At 45.1% G+C, this 14,698-nt stretch overlaps 1 protein-coding gene across 5 annotated transcripts in view; it reads left to right on the top strand.

The window, feature by feature from the left end:
* Positions 1–14,698, top strand: part of BLTP3B (bridge-like lipid transfer protein family member 3B) — an 80,120-nt gene that overhangs the window by 5,167 nt on the left and 60,255 nt on the right. The window contains exon 2 of one of the 5 annotated variants that reach the window (XM_054028780.1): positions 5,629–5,775. The exons of the other annotated variants lie outside the window; for them this stretch is intronic. The gene's annotated coding sequence lies outside the window, so the exon portion shown is untranslated. The remainder of the gene's footprint in view (positions 1–5,628; positions 5,776–14,698) is intronic. 5 annotated transcript variants of the gene reach the window in all.

The raw sequence follows: 14,698 nt of genomic DNA, 5'->3' as shown, positions 1-14,698 counted from the left end.
CTCCTTCCTCTCTCTCAGGGTATCAATTCCAGAAGAAACAGAGACCTTGTCAGCTCATAAAGTATCCCAAATTGTCCTGTCGGGCTTAAGGAATAATGTGATTTGAGGTTCAGTAAGATTTATGCTCATTCAACCACTAACTTAGAGTGGAAAGTAAAGAAAAGTAAAAACCAAAACCAAATTTAAACTGGGTAAATAAAACCAACCTGACAAAAACAACCCCTCCCTTTCCAGATTATTCTGAGTTTTATACAGTCTTAGCATAACTTTGGTAAATGATTTTAGGCCTTTTTCTTCAGAGTCCTCAGATAACAGTACCCTCATAAATAGGTTGTTACGGTCTCCTTTTTTTTTTTTTTTTTTTTTTGTAAATAGGCTGGGCTTGTTCATTCCATTGTTGTGACTGTTTTCATTGTTTCATGTATTATAGGGGAAGCTGGTAGTGACTTCTATCTATATTTAGCTTGCTTAACACTTTCCATTATTACAAAAGGTTATGTTATTATTTTCTTTGAAAAGCTTTTGCAGCAGATCTTTGATATTTCGTAGGAGAATAACCCTCAGGCTACACAAATGCCTTTTCTTTGACCCATAAAATTCTATTCAGCTTTTACTATGATGTAAATTTAAAGATTGCCATTTCCCTTCTCTCATTTGTGTTCCTCAGGAAAATGTTGGCAGAATGTAACAATAAAAACTGAATGAGCACTCTAAGGCTGGACCATGATGCTGCAACCTAGCAACATACGCTATTGGGAATGCCTGAAAGGTGCTAGAGAACCTATAGAGGAGGAGGGCTGGGAGGAAGAGATCTGGGCACCACATGGGGCTGGAGCTCCCTCAGCCCTCCATGTTGGGCGGAGAGCTGATCTGGACCTTCTCTCACCCACCTTTTCTCCCAGGCCACACTCCAGACCCAGCATATAGACGCAATAGTCCATGCCTCTTCTGATGTTACCATATGGGTCAGGAACTCCTCCCACTCCTAGGGGTGGTGAGAGAGCTGGGCTTACCCCACCCCCATCTCAGAACGCACACACCGTCTCCCTCTAGTTGGTAGCAGGAGAAGGCTGTTATCCCAATGTAATCAGTCTCGTAGAAGTGGTAGAAGTTTGTGCTGCAGTTTTGTGGACTAAGCTGCTTTAATTATGCCCCCTGCTCCATATGCATCCTTAATTACGTGTTCACATGCTGTGGTGTTTGCAGGACCCATGTCTCATTCAATGCATAGGATGGATGCACAAGATGACAGAATTAAGATGACATAGGAAATACCAGATTGACAGTTGCCCAACTTTTGAGTGCTTGATTTTGCAACCTAAAATAATAATAATTTAACATTAGGGGGTTTTATAAGAATATATTATGAAGATAACTGACCTAAATAGGTTGAAATAAAATGGTGAATGGAGACCTGAAATCAAACATGCAAGAGAAGTCTGATGTGGTTGAGGAAAATGAAAGAAGGATTGCCTTTGGGTTGCGGCTGTATTATTATAATATTATATCTTCTCTCTGCATTCAGATTGCTTCTGAACTGTAGAAATGTAGAGCTGGAAGGGACCTTGGGAGTATTAGTTCATTGCCCCCCACCCCGCTCTCCCCGGTGCAGAGGCAGGATCAAATATACCAAGAAGACTCATTTCTACTATGACACCCTTAAGAAATTAGCTGACTAATAACAGCAAGGTTGGAGACTCACTAGGGATAGCCTATATCTGATAAGGGACAGTGTGGGGAAAATATCAACACTTAGCCAATCATAATCTTGACTACTTATATATTTTTCTCTTTTCTCATGTCCTTTGTCTGTTGATCATGTATTTGTTTTATATTTATACAATGTCTACCACATTATGGGCGCTACAAGGAATAAACAGTAAATAACTTAAATTCTCAGTTTTAATTATAAGGAAGTAATTTCCCTTATTATAGTACTACAGAATCACCATTGAATTCACAATATTTTCCTATGAAAAGTGTCGGAATTACCCAAAATATCCATCTGTGTCTTGGGTGTAGTTAATTTGTCTATCATTGTTATCTAGATGCATAAATTGGAAAGCATAAATTCTCTCTGCAAGTACCTTAATTTCTTTGTTTATACTATTATTTTCATTGAGGTGGGATGTGCTTTAGCTCAATGAAGGAAACTCTTGGCCATTCTATAGCCACCCTTACTGAGGTAAATGAGATGAGAGTAAAATTTTGGACCAAATGCAGCTTCTGTATAGCCTTCACCATTGTTTCAATTGCTTTTCTCCAGCGTGGAAGCAATGAAGATGAAGATGTTTACTAGGTCAGCCTATGAAAGGGCTGCCGTCTTCAGGCTAGCTAAAAACGATAAAAAATATTTCTGGCTACACCTGTGATTTTCATATAATGGATTAGTGATACTCTTTGACTTAGCTTTCTCACAGTCACTTTATTGCTTTTAATATAAAACAAACTCCATTTATGCAGGGTGAGTTACTCTTCCCAATGGGGAAGGAAGAAAGTGGGAGAGAGGGAAGGAAAGACACACAGAGAGAATAAGAGAGACTGCTCTTTTTGTTTTTCTAATACTTATGAAGTCCTCCAATCCTATGGTGATAGGTATGGTATAAGAATCTAGCTAGATAAAGTCCAGTAAGATTCAGACTGCACACCACCTTGATCATGAGAGCGCAGATACGCTCAGTAGTTTAGGTTGCTGCTAATTTTTCAGTCTTGGTCTCTTCCTACCGGTATCACTTCTCTTTTACTTGCATAGAACCATCTGCTTGACCGAACTCATTTTCTTTAATGTACTTACCCTATTAGATCACTGAGACATCTGAGTAATGCCATTATCTACCCTTGATAATGAGGTGGAGAGCTGGCTGTCACCTACATACTGCTGGCATCAAAGACCATATAATCTTAAAGTCTCCTCTGTTGGTTTGAAATATATGTTGAATATATGAGGAAAATCTTGATCTTTGTGTGATTCCACAAGTAACAGAGCTCTCAGGGAAGAAAAATAGTTAATCAGGATCTTCTGGGGACCAGTCTAGAGGAATGAGTAAAATATACTTAGTGCTCCCTCCCCTTCTGTGTGAGTCCACAGGTCAGTGGGATCAAACACTGCCAATAGGTCTAAGACCATCAGTGTGGATATTTGTTCTGCTTATGGCTATAAGGAGATGCTACATCAGTAGATCTCCTTAACAGATCTGGGTCTGAAGCTTGAGTCAGATGTGTCCAAAAAACTGACAAGGGTGAGGTGTTGCTGAAGTTAGTTTTCTACCAGGTTCTCTATAACTTTTCCTAGAAAGGAAAGTTTTGGTCATAGGGTGTGGTCTAACCCAGACCCCCATCTTCTGTTGTTATGTGACCATATTAGTGCCTGCAAGATCCAAATCCTTTTGTGGAATAAGCTTTCATTTAAAATAAAAAGTTCTAGCATTTTGAAGTATGAAGAAAACCTTCCAAATTTGAATCAATGCTGTATTGTCTAAAGCAGTGGTTCCCAAACTTGTCCCGCCGCTTGTGCAGGGAAAGCCCCTGGCGGGCCAGGCCGGTTTGTTTACCTGCCGTGTCTGCAGGTTCGGCCGATTGCGACTCCCAGTGGCCGCGGTTCGCTGCTCCAGGCCAATGGGGGCTGCAGAGGGCAACAAAAATGATTAGGTGACTGGAGCACATGACTTATGAGGAGAGGCTGAGGGAACTGGGATTGTTTAGTCTGCAGAAGAGAAGACTGAGGAGGGATTTGATAGCTGCTTTCAACTACCTGAAAGGGGGTTCCAAAGAGGATGGATCTAGACTGTTCTCAGTAGTAGCAGATGACAGAACAAGGAGTAATGGTCTCAAGTTGCAGTGGGGGAGGTTTAGGTTGGATATTAGGAAAATCTTTTTCACAAGGAGGGTGGGAAGCACTGGAATGGGTTACCTAGGGAGGTGGTGGAATCTTCTTCCTTAGAGGTTTTTAAGGTCAGGCTTGACAAAGCCTGGCTGGGATGATTTAGTTGGGGATTGGTCCTGCTTTGAGCAGGGGGTTGGACTAGATGACCTCCTGAGGTCCCTTCCAACCCTGATATTCTATGATTCAAAACAAAACTAAAAAGAAAAGGTATTAGCACACATTAAAGTGTGCTAAAATGCCTTTTACCCTATCTGGGATATGCAACATATAATTTTATACTTCTTAGATTTAAAAATATGTTTGCACGGTACCTTTAAAATCTTGAAAATATTAACTAATTATATTAGTAAATACATAGTGTGACAGTCTGTATCTCTATGTTCACCCTTTCTACAAGACTATGATAAATTTGGTACAAAGTATGCCTTGTGAGGTATCAATTGAAAACTCGTAATCTGCTGATCATTATTGTCCTGGTAAAATATGTGTGGCAATATTGTATGCAAAGATACAGTCGAATATTGTAAGACATATGTTCAAAGTTTAGAAAAGCAAGCACAAACTAGTTCCTCAGAGACAAAAGGCAAACTGACACCTCAGCCAGGTGTCAACAAAATCAAATGGACTATCACCAGTTAAGTGGTTTTGGCAGGAAGAAGGGAGTGAACGAGAAATTAACATGTTGACAAAGAAACAACTGGAAGTTCCTGTCCCACAGACTTCCTGTTGCCTGAACCCCAGCTGGAGATGATTCTCAAAGAAGAGAAATACTATAAGAAAGGGGAGCAAATGCCTCAGATTACCTCTCTCCCCTCATCTCTACTCACGGCATCAACAACACTTGAAAGAAAAAAGGAGGCGTCATTGAACTGGGGAAAGGTTTTTGGCTGAAAGAATCTAGCCAGATTGCTATAAGCATGTGGCGAGAGAAATCTTTTTGCTTTAAATTCATTTGGCTTGTTAAGCTAGGTATTTTGAGTTTTATCTTTTATTTCTTTGTAACCAATTCTGACTTTTATGACTCTTTCCTGTAATAATTTAAAATCTATCTTTCTGTAGTTAATAAACTTGTTTTATTGTTTTATCTTAACCAGCGTGTGTTTGGATTGAAATGTTTGGTAAACTTCTCTTGAGATAACGAGATTTGTGCACATCATTTTCTATTAATGTAATGACGGACTTTCTATGAGCTTGTATCGTCAAGGAGGGTACTGGTCAGTACAAGACTCATGTTTCTGGGGACAAGTCTGGGACTGGAAACTTGTTGGTATCACTCTTCAATATAATTCATGGGTGCCTGGCTGGCTAGCTATAGCACTCATACAGTATAGCGGGGGGTGATTTACATGCTGAGGCTGTGTGAGACAGACCAGGAGTGGTTGTTTTCCCAGTGAAGCAGTGTAAAAGGCATCCCAGGTTAGAGAATTGAGGGGACACAGCTGATCAACCATCCACATTATACCCTGGGTAATGTCACACATAGTGTGCCTGCATTTTTTAAATTCTACATCAGCTATTTGTTTAAATGTAGTTGCAACTGTGTAGTATCAGGACAGTGATGGATCTTCTCATGACCGTCCTCCCTTTACACTTTATACAAATTTGTGAGTTCGTTTTACTAAATGTCATAATGTGTAAGGCCATAAGTATAGTTCTCTTTATTTAAAATTATCTCATTATTGTATCATTCCTCTTCCCCTTTAAACTTGCTCCCTTGTGTGTCCCCTGTGTCCCATTCCCTACAGCGATCCCTGCTTGCTGTGGTGGAGATTGATTTGCTGTGAATATCCTTACTACCAAAATGAGTGCCAGAAGCTCCTAAGAAACCATGGGAATTGACCACTTGCTTTCACCTGGAATAGGGGCCTTTTGCCTGACTTTCTTGTCCTCAGGTAATACCCCCTTCCCCACCTTTTTTAAAAGAAATGTTAGAGGTGGTTATACATTTTTTTTTTTTTTTTTTTTTTTGTATATAGTCTGTTTTGGGGAGAAAACTGTAAGTTACTAGTTGGATGCCTTTTGTGTGCCATCTATAATTCTGTGAAAAGCAGTAGTTTGTTATGCGTCTAGGTTTCAAAGAAAGATCCAAGGGTAAATCTGCAAAACCTGTTTGTGAACTAAACATACAAAACCACATAGCAAATAGGTTTTATATGCCTACTTTCTGAATATAATTTTTTTCAGATGTTCCCCACACTTCAATTGTATTTTGGATTACTTTCTAATGTAGACTTTCACCTACTTGTGTCCTTTGTATTACTTAATGCTCATAGACTTCCTGTAGTTGGTAGCAGGGATGCATTTAGCTATATTGAAAGAGGAATTGACACTGGATCTCGTTTATATTGGTGGAGATTTGATGGGGTAATTTAATTTTGTTAAAGAAATTAAAGTTAACTCTTAATGGAACAGTGTAGATATAATGGTCTGTTCAAGAGAATTCTTTCATTAATAAGCAAGATTTGGTGCCTATACCTCCAGTTAGCATGAATTAGCTATCTGTGTAATACAGGGGCAGGCAAACTTTTTGGCCTGAGGGCCGCATCGGGTTTCGTAAATTGTATGGAGGGCCGGTTAGGGGAGGCCCCCACCTCCTATCTTCCCCTCCCCCACCCCGGACTCCTGCCCCATCCAATCCCCCCTGTTCCCCGATGGCTCCTCTGGGACCCCTGCTCCATCCACACACACCCCGCTCCCTGTCCCCTGACCACTCCATGGACCCCTGCCACCCCATCCAACTCCTCCTCTAATTCCTGACGGCTCCCCCGGGACCCCTGCCCCCATTCAACCCCTGTTCCCTGCCCTCTGACTGCCCTGACCCCTATCCACACCCCTGCCCCCTGACCACCATCCCGAACTCCCCTGCCCTCTTTCCAACCCCCCCTGCTCCCTGCCCCCTTACCGCGCTGCCTGGAGCACCGGTGGCTGGTGGTGCTAAAGCCGCGCTGCCCGGTTGGAGCCGGGCTATACCACCGCTACCATGAAGCACACAGCACCTGGTCAGGCCAGGCTCTGCAGCTGTCCTGCCCCAGGAGCTCACAGCCCCACTGCCCAGAGCATTGCGCCGTCAGCGAAGCAAGCCAGCTGAGGCTGCGGGGGAGGAGGGACAGCAGGGGAGGGGCCGGGGGTAGCCTCCCGGGCCAGGAGTTTAGGGGCCGGGCAGGACAGTCCCACGGGCTGTAGTTTGCCCACCTCTGGTGTAATGCCATATATGGGGAGACTGCCTCCCCACTTCCTCCAAAAGTGAACTTATTTGAAACTGTCATGCTTTAAGGACCTGAAGAGAATGTATAATGGAAACCATAGTGAAACAGATAGTCCTAGTTGCTTTATTACAGTGAAAAAATGGCAGCAGTTTAGAGGGAACACATGCACATGCTCACACTCAAACGCATGCCTTTATTTTTCAGTGTAGAAACACAAGAAGCTAGAATTTTTCATCAGTGAAAGAGAAGAAGAGATGTATCTGGAATACAGCTGGGCAAATTTTTTTAGCCAAATAGTTCATTCATCAAAAAATGCAGTATTGGATCCACCAAAACTATTTGTGAATTTGACACACATTTTCTTAATAATTTTAGCACACCTCTCTTACCCCTCCCCTCCCCTGCCCCCCAAAAATTCAGACTAGATTCACAAGGGTACTTAGGTGCCCTCCTAAAAATTGGAGGAGGTGGTGATGTCCCCTTACACTCTGTAGCCCAAAGGTTAGATACTTGGGATGTGGAAGACATGGGTTCAAGTCCATAACATGCCTGATCTAGAGAAGAAATTTGAGCATGTTGTTGGTGAGTGCACTAACCACTGACCTTTGGGGTATTCTGGGTTAGGGCTCTCTGTCTGTTCTGTTGAAGCTGTTTCACGTTGTATAAATTAAATATGCATGGCAGCATGGACTGGAGCCCAGGTGAGTGTGCTAACCACCAGGCTATAGGCCAGACAGAAAAAATGACCCTAATGAATATTTAATTATTTATACAGAATGGAACAGTTTCAGCTGGAGAGCTTGAGAGAGCCTCTACTCTGAATACCCTATAGCCTAGTAGTTAGGGCATTGACCTGCAACATGGAAGACTGTAACAGTTGGCCCACCTCTCAAGCACCACCTCTGTTTCCCATCTTCAGGGCTCCATAAATAGACTCCACTGTTCTTGAATCCTTAAAATAATACTTTTGTTCGTCTAATTTCTTTATATATAATTCAAAAATAACACTCAGTCCTGGGGCTTCTCTCAAAAGAGAATGCTCGTCTCCTCAGCCACTCCCAGGCCTTCCCACTTGGAGTCTTTTGTCCCTAGTACCTCAGTCAGTCAGTCCTGGGGCTTTTCCTCTTTTCCCTGGAGGTGATCCGAGCCTTCCAGCTTCAGTTTGGTTTTCCCCTGCTTTTTGCAGGCCAGTCCTAGCCCAACCTGGCTGGAGTCTTATTCCTCTGGTGTCTCAAACTCTCCTGCATCCTTCTGCTTTGCTGTAGCTTCATTCTGGCTATGTCTACACTTGTGAGGGCGTGTAGAGTACAGGCACTGCACATGTAGCTTCATGCTACAGTGAAAGGCTGGCTGTATCCAGACTAGACACTGTAATGTGTAGCTAAAGGCCACAGTGAAAACACCTCCAGCAATGCAGGGAGGCAGTGGAACACTACTCTGCTAAAAATAGCAGTGTAAACGTGGGAGGTACTGTGTGGGTCTGTAGAGAGCCATGTAGGTATATATCATGGGGATTCAGGAATATAGGGCACTCTGCTCTACTTGCCTAAACTGCATCTCATTGTCTACACAGCTTATTTATACCAGGGTTAGCTGGGCATGCAGCATCTGAACTGTACACGCTGTTATAAGTGTAGGTGTACCATAAGCCACAGCTTCCTCTCATGTTTCGTGCTGTTGTCTCCCCATTTATAAGGCCCAGATGCCTTCCCTTAAGCCCATTTGGGCGGCAGGCAATAAATTACAGGTGCTTTGGACCCTGTTCACTCTGTTCTGTGACAGACAGCCAAGCTGAAATCCCTACTGGCAAAGTGGGAACTTGAATCTGGGTCTTCCGCATCTCAGGGCTATAGGATGTAGGGGCAGCAGCAGCACCACCACCACCACTACTGTTTCTTTCTTCCCGTTTGGTTTTGTGTCTGGCATTTCCATATTTCCCTTGCTTTTAATAAATAAATAATTAAAAAAAAAAACCCTTAAAATGCCTTAAAGCAAATTGAAGCATTTAGGGTCAAACGAAGCATTTCAATACAAGATGATTTTTGTCTGTTTTTTGTTTAGTCAGCGAACCAAAACATTCATTATTTACACAGCTATAGTCCAGAATCTATACACAGCCCATCTTCCTCAGATACTTCTGTATCCATCTGAATCACTTCAGCATTGTCTTCATCATGATAGGCAGAGAAGGGGAGAGGTAGTGTTGCCAACTCTTAGGATTTTATTGTGGGTCTCACAGTATTTGTTGGGGTGCTTTTAAAGCCCCAGCTCTTGGAGTCTTCTGGTTACATGAGAATCTTGGCTTTCATTTAAAAAAAAAAAAAAAGTTCCTGATCTTCATAGCTATGGAAAAAAGCCTGAAAGTGGAAACCATAAAGCAGTGGCTCTCATCCTTTCCAGACTATTGTACCTCTTTCAGAAGTCTGATTTGTCTTGCATACCCGAAGTTGCACCTCACTTAAAATCTACTTGCTTACAAAATCAGACATAAAAATACAAAAGTGTCACAGCCACACTACTACTGACAAATTGCTTATTTTCTCATTTTTACCATATACACCTCTTCCCCGCTATAATGTGGTCCTATACAACGTGAATTCGGATATAACACGGTAAAGCAGCGCTCCGGGGGACGGGGCTGCTTTACCTCGTTATATCCGAATTCGTGTTACCGCAAGCGGTTCCTCTGTGCTCACCTGTTACTTGCTGCGGCCCTCCCCGGGCCCCCGCTCAGCTCACCTCCGCCTCCTCCTACAAGCACGCCGCAGCTCCGCCTCTGCCTCCTCCCACGAGTGTGCCGCAGCTCTGCTTCTCCCCCCTCCTTCCCAGGCTTGCCGCACCAATCAGCTGTTTGGCGCGGCAAGCCTGGGAGAGAGGAGAAGTGGAGCTGTGGCGCGCTCGTGGGAGGAGGCGGAGTGGAGGTGAGCTGGGGGGGGGGGGCACAGAGGAACCGCTCCCCGCCCCAGCTCACCTCTAGTCCGCCGCCACCTCCTCCTCCCACGAGCATGCTGCTCAGCTCCGCTTCTCCTCCCTCCCAGGCTTGCTGCGCCAAACAGCTGATTGGCGTGGCAAGCCTGGGAGGGAAGGGGGAGAAGCAGAGCTGCGCAGTAGCGTAGCTAGGGGGATGCAGAGGAAGCAGCCGCTTCCGTTGAGCACATTTTCTAAAAGCGGTGCCTTTCCGCGCAGCCAGCACTGGTCTCCGGACTCGGAGTCTGGAGACGGGTTTTGCATGCAGCCGCCGACTGGCTCTGGGCTCCGCACTGCCCCCCTGCATCCCCAGCCCGGCTCGCTTGCTCTGGGGCTGCAGGCGGCGTCGGCTGGTTGCCTGGCTCCCCGGGGAGGAGGAGGAGGCTCCCCCCCCCCACCCGCAGCTTGCTAAGCCGAGCCCCCTGTGGTACACGCCACCCAGGTAGGGGTGGGCTCTGCCGGGAGGGGAAGGGGCAGCAGCGCAGCCCCCCAGCGTGGCGGGGTGGGGGTGGGGGGTCTGAGGAGCAGCAGCCCCATGCAGAGCGAGATTTACCTGGCTCCCCCCCGCCCGCAGCTGTCCAGCTCGCTAAGTCGAGCCTCGCTTGGTGCATGCTGCCCAGGCAGGGGTGGGCTCTGCTGGGAGGGGAAGGGGTGGCAGCGCGGTGGGGGTGGGGGCTGAGGAGCAGCAGCCCCGTTGGCCCCCAGCCCCAGCAGCTCCATGCAGAGAGATGCGGCCGTGCAGTGGGGAAGGCAAACACCTCCTGAACCGTTCTGGGTCTGGGTGAGCTCTTGCTCCTGGGCTGGTGATGCAGGAAGCCAAGACCTTCCCTCAGAGTCAGTACTGAATCAGCGCCGAAGCATGGTGCTCAGGGGACACTGTGCCACCATCTCTCAGAGCAAGCTTAAAACCAACATCCTGACCATGTGTGATCACTAGAGTCCCCTTCCTCACTGCTTAACCCTCCTGTCCTGGCCAGTGTGGGCGATTGCATCCTGCTGATCCATCTTGCCCCTGCAGTTGTGACAGGAGGAGACATTTTTTCACTTTGTCGCCTCTGTGACACCGTTGTGGTACAAATTGCCAAGTTCCACCCCAGAAGCAGCTGCATTTCAGGCTGGGATGAATGGTCTCTCTGTCTGTACGTATGTATTCAATAAAGCACAACACACGAAGTGCATCAATGGCAAGTACTGGTATCCTGCTGGCATGATAGCCAGAGCACCATGATACTGTGTTGCACTGTTTGCATCTTTAGTTGTGATGATGCCTCACTGCAGGGCACTATTGTGTTTCCTGGGGCACTGTCATTATGTGACACCATCACAATGCACTACATTAACATGCAGCTCTTTAATGGCTCATGCTCATGGGACACAGGACATTTACAACAGTAGAATCATAGGACTGGAAGGGACCTCAGGAGGTCTTCTAGTCCAGTCCCCTGCACTCGTGGCAGGACTAAGTATTATCTAGACCATCCCTGACAGGTGTTTGTCTAACCTTTATTAAAAATCTCCAGTGATGATGATTCCATAACCTCCCTGGGCAATTTATTCCAGTGCTTACCCACCCTGACAGTTAGGAACTTTTTCCTAATATCCAACCTAAACCTCACTTGATGCAATGTAAGCCCATTGCGTCTTGTCCTATCCTCAGAGGTTAAGAAGAACAATTTTTATTTCTCCTCCTTGTAACAACCTTTTATGTACTTGAAAACTGTTCTCATGTCATCTCTGTCTTCTCTTTTCCAGACTAAACAAACCCAATGTTTTCAATCTTGAATCATTTTTGTTGCTCTTCTCTGGACTTTCTCCAATTTGTCCACATCCTTCCTGAAATGTGGTGCCCAGACCTGGACACAATACTCCGTCTGAGGCCTAATCAGCCTATTACTGTCCTGAGACCTCCAGATGAAGCGGCAATCGAACTGTATGGAAGTAGGAGACATGCGTTCAATTCCCAGCTCTGCCAGTCACTCCCTGGGTGACTTTGAACAAGTCACTTAGTCTGACTGTGCCTCTGTTCTCCATCTGTAGGTATGTCTACATTGGAGCTGGAGGAGACATACTGGTGCTAGCTCGGATCAAACTAGAGTGCTAAAAGTGTAACGGCATGAGCACCAGGAGGGGCTAGTCACCTGAGTGCTTTTCAAGGGTCTCAGGTGGGATCACACTCAGGATGGCTAGCTCCTTGCACCACTGTGGCTCCATTTCTATTTTTAGCACATTAGCTTGATCAGCGCTAGCACGGGTATGTCTACACAAGCCGGAAATTACACCTCCCTTTTCCAGTGTAAACATACCCCAAATCATGGGGATACTTCCTTTTGTCCACCCTCTGTAAACTCTTTGTACTCTATATGTACAGCTTCTAGCATAGCGGGGCCCTGACTTCACATGAGGCTTCTAGCCCTACTGGACTTGTTATTAATAATAATTAATATGCCACCAAGAAATAAGGGAACCATTGGCTGGAAACCAAGCGTGCAGCACTACAATAGGCACCTGTCACTTGGAAGTTAACACTGCTTCCAAGCTTTCAGTTTTCTCACATCAGGACATCCAAGGAGACCTCAACAGAACAGTACAAAAGCCAGAATCTGGTGGGCAGAGCTCCTGGTGGCTCTGAAACCCAGCTGGTGCCAGCGGAGGAGGTGGAGAAGGAAGGAAAAGGGGGGGAGGCGGGGAATGTTTTTTTTTCTTGTGGTCTCTCCAGTGGCATCTTTTCTCCACGAGCAGCGGCAGCCCGGGGAATGACTCTGCCACAGCCGAGCCGCTGCTCTGCTCTGGGGGCGAGGGGTGACAATTACAAACTACTGTATTCTGTGACTTACTTTCTAGAATCTAAAGTATATCTAAGTATAATCTAAAGTTCTCCTGTGAAATGCCGGCTGTGCAACCCTTCCATGGCTGGATCATTCTTGTGTTTTTATTTTAAGTACAACTAAATATGTATAACGAATTTAAAAGTATGTAATTAGTAATTTGATATGTCGGATGGCACCTTTTTTTACGTGTTCGCTCCCCCTGATGTTAGAACCTGGCTATGCCACTGGAGCTGCGGCGCGCTTGTGGGAGGAGGCGGAGGCCGGAGCGGAGGTGAGCTGGGGCGGGGGGGCCCCGGGGAGGGCCACAGCAAGTAACAGGGTGCGCAGAAGAACCTTTCCCTGCTCCAGCTCATCTCCGCCTCTTCCCCTGAGCGCGCCGCCGCTGCTCTGCTTCTCCCACCCCTCCCCCCAGGCCAAACAGCTGATTGGTGCAGCAAGCCTGGATGGAAGGGAAAAGCGGAGCGGCGGCGGCACGCTCAGGGAGGAGGCGGAGGCAGAGCGGAGGTGAGCTGGGGCGGGGAGCGGTGCCTCTCCGTACCCCGATATAACGCGGTCTCACCTATAACACAGTGAAATTTTTCGGTTCCCGAGGACCGCGTTATATCGGGGTACAGGTGTAATTCTAAAATAAATCAATTGGAATATAAATATTATACTTACATGTTAGCATATAGTATATAGAGTAGTATAGACAATAACTTGTTCATGTGAAATTTTAGTTTGTACTGATTTTGCTCATGCTTTTTATGTAGCCTGTTGTAAAACTAGGCAAATATCTAGATGAGTTGATGTACCCCCTGGAAGACCTTTGCATACCCCCAGGGGTATGTGTATCCCAGATTGAGACCCACTGTCCTAAAAGTTCAAAATCCAGTAGGTAAACAACCGCCCCCCCCACCACACACACACACACATATTTACTATTTCTTAATAACTTGTGATTTGGGGGAGAGAGGGCTGATGCATTATTTTTGAATACTTAGGGTTGGCAATAATGCAAATTGGATTCATGGTGTGGGAGCCAGGAAGGAGGAGAAAAGAAGTAAGGGGAAAAAACCCAAACCCACCGCATATACAAGAGAAAAGAGAGTCAGGGAAGAAAAACATCCATCCTGCCAGAGGCATATTTATGTAATAAGATTCTAGGCATGTCACTATGAAGCCTATTATGTCTGTAAAGTCAGTGTGAAGAGATGGAAAAATATGCAAGTGTTGGTGAGAGCTCTCTTTGTTTAGAATATCACCAGATTCAATGATCACTTGCATTTGTTACCATCCAATTTTTAAGTTCTCTGCCATTTTCAAGTTTTTATACACATGATTTTAGGAATTATACCTGTACAACTGCACAGGCTTTCAGCTACTACTTCTCCAGTAAGTCACAGACAAGCTTGCTATCTGCAGAAAAAGCCAGTGCTTCACCGTTATCTTATTAATTATTTCATAATTTTAAATTCTTCAGACTTTCCCCACTATCAGTCCTTTTCTGTGTGAAATTATGTCTCTTAGCTTTAGTTCAGGAATGTTATATTTTGAGCAGAAGTTAATAAGCCTTCAAGTACAGTCCAATTGTCAAAATGTGATCAGCTTATTATTTTTACAGTGCCCAAAGGTGCTAGCTGTATTACATAAATTATATAAGGTAAGGTATCTGTTTTTGTATATAGGAGAAACTTACTGTTCATAGTGTCCTGTAGTCATTGTGTTTATTAAGTTCCTTATCTATAGGACTACTATATTTGTAACAGCCCAGCTGGATTTGATAACATCTCTAACAATTTCCAGGCTTTCATAAGTGAGCTGTGAAAAGACTA

The sequence above is a fragment of the Malaclemys terrapin genome, chromosome 1 (genome assembly GCF_027887155.1).
Source record: "Malaclemys terrapin pileata isolate rMalTer1 chromosome 1, rMalTer1.hap1, whole genome shotgun sequence".
NCBI classification, from domain to species: Eukaryota; Metazoa; Chordata; order Testudines; family Emydidae; genus Malaclemys; species Malaclemys terrapin.
The sequence above is the reverse complement of the archived record's forward strand: the minus strand, read 5'-3'. Positions and strand labels throughout refer to the sequence as shown.